At 41.0% G+C, this 8,346-nt stretch overlaps 1 protein-coding gene across 1 annotated transcript in view; it reads left to right on the top strand.

The window, feature by feature from the left end:
- Nucleotides 1-2,941: 2,941 nt before the first annotated feature.
- The window catches only part of LOC124275474, a 29,765-nt gene continuing 24,360 nt past the window's right edge, over nucleotides 2,942-8,346 (top strand). The window contains exon 1 of the mRNA XM_046711048.1: nucleotides 2,942-3,256. The gene's annotated coding sequence lies outside the window, so the exon portion shown is untranslated. The remainder of the gene's footprint in view (nucleotides 3,257-8,346) is intronic.

Genomic DNA, 8,346 nt, shown 5'->3' with positions numbered 1-8,346 from the left:
ATATTGCATGATCAGCTGTTCAATTTCTTTAATCATGTACACGTGCTGCCTGTTCCATGAATGCATGATTGAGTTGAGCTGTACCCCGAAAACAAATTGGATAGTTTGCTTATTTTAATATGAAAGTATAACTGTGAAATGTTTATCTGTATAACTTGGACCCTTTTATCCAATCTAGAAATAGGCTATATAATGATAATAAGTCATCTTCTATAGCGCACAGTCTCCAAACACCAAGTGACTGCTCGCGGCGCTTTATCAGAATCTGATGATTATTACCCCGGATAACCCAAGCTGCCTGTTAGGCGCTAGAAGGTTATAGTCACATGACTTTATCATACCGGGTACCCATTTTCTGCTGAGTGAACAGACGCAGTTTTGAACAAACTCACTTGCCTAAGGTGAGACCACATGTATCACAAATTGGTAATGTTAATGCTCCAGTAAATATCTGTATTATCAACCAGAAAAATGGCATTATATACAGATCAGTATCTCAAGAAATTTACATGAGGTATAATATACATCCTTCTACCCGAACGAGTATCAGTACCAGTGAAATGTATTTTCTGGTGTTTGTTTTATGAACGATATCCTTTGTGTACATATGTCCCTTAGATTAATAGTCAGCTCGTAATGCGGGGTTACCGGTCTAACGAGGTCCCGTTATTGCAGGTATTGCAAAGATGCCGTATGGCCTTAATTCGACATAAATAAATTTTAGATTGCCCAGTAATTATAACGTGTCGAGATTGGTTACTGGATACTGATCACATATTCACATAACCCGTAAAGATTCCGGTTAGAATTGATCTTCAGTAACCATGCTTGTCTCCAACCGAGAAGATCCCGGTTAGAATTGGTCTTCAGCAACCCATGCTTGTGGTAAGAGGCGACTAACGGGATCGGGTGGTCTGGCTCGCTGACTTGGTTGACACATGTCATCGTATTCCAGTTGCGCAGATCAATGCTCATGCTGTTGACCACTGGATTGTCTGGTCCAAACTATTTACAGACAACCGCTATAAAGCTGGAATATTGCCGCGTGCGGTGTTAAACGAAAAACAAACAAACGTATCCACAATCGTTATGCTTACATTTATGTGAATATATACAAAAGAACATCTGAAAGTGTATGATGTTACGCATTTGAAGTATAAAAACCTGCATGCAAATAGTTCATATGGAACTGGTTCCAAACCTACATCGGCGCCATTCTAAATGCTAAGCCATCACATCAAAGAAGATAAGGAACAGCAGTACAACACAATGTGCGTTATGTTCTCACAAGATTCAACATCTCGTGGTATTTGACAAGAAACCCAACCCCTCTCACTGCTGTGAGCAGACGGAGTTTCACTGCGGGCTTGCCCTTTGCCGTGGCCTTCGGTGACCTTCACGTTGCCCCCTTCTGGAATCTGTTTGGAGTTATCTCCCCTGTCTTCTCTCGCTCCAGGTAATATATCAAGTAAATCATAAACGGGGCCATTTATTACCGGTGAACATTTCACGATGTTTCTCCGTGGGTAGCCTGTAGGGTAAGCGGTCGCTCGTTAGGACGAAGATCGTGGTTCGATAACCGCATGGGAGCAACCGAGGATCATAAAATGGCAATTTTCCGGACTGAAGTCTCAGCAGGCTTGGCAGACTGACATAAAGTCTCTAAAATAAGGCTATGTGGTAAAGGGGAAGAATATTAACTGAATATGGGAAACAGCCAGTATTCAGGTCTCAAGTCTCGTAATTCCAAAGCTAGGGCTGCCAAGGAATGTTTATTATCTGATAAAGAAATAGACGCGAAGTGGAATTAAAGTATGGGAGTGTTTTATTAAATATATGCTCTGGGTTCTGAATGCGAGGCCAAAGGTTGGGTTAAACATCGAAACGCATAACCCGTGGCGTTGGAACAGTGGTTTTGATAGGGCAATGTCGATCCTTTTGAGAGAGAGATCAATTTGAGGCACCCACTGTAAAAATTATCGGAGTGAAAATACGGGTGTATATGAACCTGCTTCCGCTCTTGTACAGTTTATGATTTAGCTGAAGGTATCACAAATATATGTGACTGCCACATTTCCTAAAAAACACCATTGCTATCTGTTTGTTCACGTTTTAGATGGTGAGTAAATAAGAAAATATACAACTTTGTGGATGTAACGTCTTGCATTTAGTGTAGTGTCGATGTTATCAAGCTGCAGTGATCAGTGATACCAGTGGCAGACATTACATGAATTCCTTCATGCATCTCATCAGATTCATCTCAGTTTCACCGAGTATTGGCAGTGTAGAAACGAATTCAATCCCCGGTTCTGTTCGGCGTCTTTCGGAAGAAAACCAAACAGGCGGATGTAATAACTATCATCAAAGTCACTATGGTCAGTTCGGATTGTTTAAACATATAACACCCACATGTTGTGTCCAGATGTCTGAAACTTGTTCTGGTTTAATACATATCTGTATCATCACACATCAGTACATATCTGTAGTTCATCCGTTTTAGAGGATTAAAGAGAGACATACTGGTGCCTTTTCAATCCATTATTAACGGTATAGGGTTTCCACAACATCCTTGATAATCTGACTTAAACTACTCATTACCAACTTTAGGTGGAGATAAGATCTTTTTTAAATGTATTTTGAAAGGGCTCTTAGAAAATTTATCGCAATATATAACAGTAAGTTAATTACTTTAACATAATTTACTGCCGCATCTGACATTTTTGTATTTACGAGATTTAAAGCTGGTGGTAATACAACGAAGAAACATACTATCGCATGGAATCTAAATATAATTTAGAAATTAATTGGAGAACTGATATCAGTGTTATAACTGATAAATCAATCAAACTGGCCACCTGGCGATCACACCTTGTCAACACCTCCGTGTAAATATCTACCAATATACCCACTAAAACCAGTTCTCACAGCACGAACATCTACGCCTGTCTATCGTGGGGAAACACAAATAAACAAAGACATGGATCCAATGGTGAAATGGACACGCCTAGAAGCAGTTACTTCCCCTTCATGTGCAGTTACTCGAGTTCTCTATGTCCTGGTAGACCGGGAGTCGAGTTGTGTGTTGCATTTGGAGGTGTATACACGGCCCGTGGAATCCTGCGTGCGATGTGGAGCTGAGCTATATGCACCATGTGTAGGTTGTCGATTACCAGGTGGGCCGGCATTGTTCAGCATTGCCATTGAGAATATACCTGGATATACTGAAATGTACATGGATTGTCAGTGTCAATTGCAGGTAGGTTTCAAAGTAGCGCGGTAGGTTGCTGTAAGTTTATATATAATGCATGTTACATTGAACAATTCATCATGTGTCATTAGTGAAAACCATCTACAGTGTGTTATAATACAATGAAGAAATAGGAAATGTATGTGGTTTCATACAATATTTGTCAAGAAGCCAATTTTGATGATCATTGAAAAACGCGAAAAATATCATACCCTATAATTGCAACAAGTAGAAGTGGAAGTGGAATTGCGAAGTCATTCGTGATAACTTTTAGGCGTACGGACATACGGTGAAGTTTTGAAGAAAAGGTATGACGTACATACCAACAGTACTTACTTAATTAGTATCAAATAATACGCTGTTGCGTAAAAAAATATATTATCATATGCCACATGAACAGAATGACACCCAGGCCAATGTTAATTAATGACGTTTTGCTGGTTTGATTTCTACACTCACAAATGTGCTCTGAATTCACATCATGTTCGGATCTGATTCCAATGTCACATATATTCGATTGGGAATAAATAGTTTGAAATTAGTGTGCATTTCAGACTAACAGTACCTCGTACTCATCTTCAGACTCTGTCACATTTCAAGTTCATTTCCTTGTATTAAATCACACCCAGTTCAACACTTGGATTATTTAGCAATGAATTTAGCAATAACAATACCGCACATTACCATTGTTGTATTGCCCTTAATAACAGTATAGTACAGCCGACCTGTTTCCATTAGCAACCCCCATCCTCCACTAATTTGAGGATCGGGTGGTCACAATATGTGACAGGTATTGGCGTAAAACAACATTCACTCACCCATTCTTATGTCTGAAGATCCGGGATAGAATTGATCTTCAGCAACCCATGCTTGTCATAAGAGGCGACTAACGGGATCGGGTGGTCAGGCTCGCTGACTTGGTTGACACATGCCATCGTATCCCATTTGCGTAGATTGATGCTCGCGCCGTTGATCAACGGATTGTTTGGTCCAGACTCGATTATTTACAGACCAGCGCCATATAGCTGGAATATTGCTGAGTGTGGCATTAAACAATAACCAAACCCGACCAAACCAATCATGCTTGCCCAGTGAGACACCCGTTGTGATTTCCCTGTGGAAACCTGTGGAGACACCCGTTGTGATTTCCCTGTGATGCTCCTGTGGAGACACCCATTGTGATTTCCCTGTGGTGCTCCTGTGGAAACCTGTGGAGACAACCATTGTGGCATTTTTCTATTGTGTCCGAACGCTTTGTGGTGACCCGAGAGTGACAGTCATTGTCATATCTCTGTAAAACCGCACGATGTAAAGAGTCACGCTACTTGCCTTGCGGTACACATGGAGAGCACTACAAGGTGCTTGAAAAGGCGGGAATTGTGGTGTTACTACTGTGTGTGCTTCACGATGCTTGAAATGGAGAAAGTCGACGTGCTACCCATAGTAGTGTGCTACAGGATGCTTGGAAGGGAGAAAGTCGACGTGCTATCCATAGTAGTGTGCTACACGATGCTTGAAAGGGAGAAAGTCGACGTGCTACACATAGTAGTGTGCTACGAGATGCTTGAAAGGGAGAAAGTCGACGTGCTACCCATAGTAGTGTGCTACACGATGCTTGAAAGGGAGAAAGTCGACGTGCTACACATAGTAGTATACTACAAGATGCTTGAAAGGGAGAAAGTCGACGTGCTACACATAGTAGTGTGCTATATGATGCTTGAAGGTAGAGAGTCGTGGTGCTACCCATAGTAGTATACTACAAGATGCTTGAAATGGAAAAAGTCGACGTGCTACACATAGTAGTGTGCTGCACGATGCTTGAAAGGGAGAAAGTCGACGTGCTACACATAGTAGTATACTACAAGATGCTTGAAAGGGAGAAAGTCGACGTGCTACACATAGTAGTGTGCTACGAGATGCTTGAAAGGGAGAAAGTCGACGTGCTACCCATAGTAGTGTGCTACACGATGCTTGAAAGGGAGAAAGTCGACGTGCTACACATAATAGTGTGCTACATGATGCTTGAAAGGGAGAAAGTCGACGTGCTACACATAGTAGTGTGCTACAAGATGCTTGAAGGTAGAGAGTCGTGGTGCTACCCATAGTAGTGTGCCTACAAGATGTAGTATACTACAAGATGCTTGAAATGGAAAAAGTCGACGTGCTACACATAGTAGTGTGCTGCACGATGCTTGAAAGGGAGAAAGTCGACGTGCTACACATAATAGTGTGCTACACGATGCTTGAAAGGGAGAAAGTCGACGTGCTACACATAACAGTGTGCTACACTAAAGGGAGAAAGTCGCAGTGCTCCAGGCCTGCCGTCAGACACAAACAGCGGCGGGGGTAGCCTTGTGGTAACAGCATTCGCTTGTCACACCGAAGGCCCGGGTTCGATTCCCCACATGGGTAGAATGCGTGATGCCAATGTCTGGTGTCTCCCGTCGTGATATTGCTGGAATATTGCTAAAAGCGGAGTAAAACTAATCTCACTCACTCACCCCAGACATCGCCGTGGTGTCGATATACTACAAAGGTCGTATGGTGTCCATTGTAACTGAGGTGTCTACCAAGCATGTCTTAACTACAACAACAAATTTTAAAGAGAGCTGAGTTTTTCCTCTTCTGTTACGAACCTGGCTGTTCTAATGTATCACCATACCCATGGCCAGGTACGTCCGATCAAGGCGTGTTGACCATGCCGTTTTGATAAGACTGTGACCCTTTAGTCTTATAAGTACATAGATATCTTTTCCCATAGTTTTTGTACACCCAAAACACTTGCAGCATTCACAACGAATTACATAAAGAAAACTGCCATTGAAACATTCTGACGCAAGAGAATTAGCACACATGTGTTTTCGATAAACAAGGGGTTTATCCAAATGCGTTTACTATTAGCTTCATATGTGAAATTATGTAAATGTTACTTATGTAAGAACATGCCTTCATTCTTCAATTGAAAAATATGCAAAACATGACTACAGAATGATTTTTTTCAATTCTGAGCGGACATAAATTCGTTTTAATGGCAATTTACTGATATATACCTCAAATTGTTGATGCAGTTTTGGCAGCTAATGTGTTGCTACACTAGTACTGTAATGTATACCTGCTTCACGAAAAACATGTTCTATCAAAGCTAAGTGTAATATTGTGCACTGGAATGGGGTTTTAAAGGTTGAAAAATAGCATTTCGCTTTCTCTGAACATGTGTCAGGTTACGAAATGTGAAACAACATGGAGCAGTCGATGTATATGGAAGATGAATGATCAGCCGTTGTAGTATATCTCATATTACTCACTTCTCAGCCTCTAGATGTATATGCTTCAGTCGGACACCGTTTATAGATATATGTATTTACGCTCACTAATATTCTAGCTATATGGCGGGAGTCATGGTTGTTGTTTAACGCCGCACTCAGCATTACATTCCAACTCTACCACGGCGGTCCGTAAATAATCGAGTCTGAACCTAACAATCAGGTGATTCACATTAAGAGCATCGATCTACGTAATGACCATACCGTGAAATCATGAACATCGATCTACGCAGTTGGGATACGGTTGACTGCTTGATTATTTGACGCAGCAATATTCCAGCTATATGGAGGCGGTCTGTAAATAATCGAGTCTGGGCCAGACAATCCAGTGATCAATATCATCAGCATCAATCTAGTACGCATTTGGAATACGATGATATGTGTCAACCAAGTCAGCGAGCCTGACCCATTACACGCCTTTTATGACAAACGTGGGTTGCTGAAGGCAATGTTTAACTAGGATCTTTACGGATATTATCGATGTGTGAATGTTTCACTTAGTGAGTGAGTGAGTGAGTATGGTTTTACGCCGCTTTTAGCAATATTCCAGCAATATCACGGCGGGGGACACCAGAAATGGGCTTCACACATTGCACCCCACCGCCCGTTTCACTTAGAAAGCCCTTGTATATAGATATTTAGTTGTATCTGCTTCCACATACAACATATTCTTATTTGAATGTAATACTAAAGTTTAAAACAAATTTGTCCAATGAGCAAACCTGAAATGCATTAACTCGGTATTCGGCTCAGTGGTCAGTTATCGCCATTTATGCAAATTTTGTGAATGGCGGGTTCTACAGGTAGGGCACGGCATGCTTACCCTTTTCATAGACACATTGTGTCATCGCTGATTTTCATTAATCTTCCCGTTTCATTTCTACTACTATCTTGTCTTTTGCGCAAATGGAATCGGCTGATAATCGCGACTGTTTATTCTCTGTCGATAGCATTTGATATTTACGAGGTTTACCTAAATTTGTCTTACCCTCTTCAAAGAAATTGGATTATTTTGTGCGTATAGTGTGTTCTTTAAATCTAATTCGTGAGAGGTACTCGTTAACGAAATAATTGCTTTAGACCACCTCGATGACTGCAGAGGAGTGTTGATATGCAGAAGGCAACGCAGTTGCCAGACTAACTTCAAGAGTAACAGTCGGGTAATGAATTGTCATTTTGTTATCTATAAAATCTCTAGTTATCTGTCTGTCTCAGACTTCTAATCTGGACTGTTAGACATTCAACGATCAATTCCATTCCAAGGCTCGGGAAACGAAGGACGACTGAAGTGAAGGTTCAGAATCGTAGCTCTGAGTTTACCAATTCTTGGAATGAAAGTGGAAGTTTGTCTTTTTTCTTCTTTGAAGAATGTTGACAGAGCTGCGAACGTGTGCTGAGTACAATAGTTTTAAATGTCCGGTTGAATTGCGGATTTTCACTTACATGTTTTTATAAGAAATACATGCAGTGTTATGTTATAGACACTATCCTATTACAGGGTTTTCTAATCAACGAGCCGATATATCAACGAAGATTATTTATACTGAGTAAATTGTATATCTACCTGGAGCCGCTTTATATTGCCCAGTTGCTGGAATAGTGCTAAAATCGCCCTCATTCACCCGTATTCTTTTCATAGACTAATATTACGTTTGATCCGCACGTTACGTCGTCACAGAAGGACAAGTTGGTGGTTCACTGATAAGAGTTGAGGGCCTTATTCATGATGTTTCCGTCAAATGAAAGTTGTGTATATTGACTGTGTTTGTATACATG

The sequence above is a fragment of the Haliotis rubra genome, unplaced genomic scaffold (assembly GCF_003918875.1).
Source record: "Haliotis rubra isolate DU_JTF1 unplaced genomic scaffold, ASM391887v1 Scf2, whole genome shotgun sequence".
Lineage (NCBI taxonomy): Eukaryota > Metazoa > Mollusca > Gastropoda > Lepetellida > Haliotidae > Haliotis > Haliotis rubra.
This window is presented reverse-complemented; position numbering and strand designations above follow the sequence as displayed.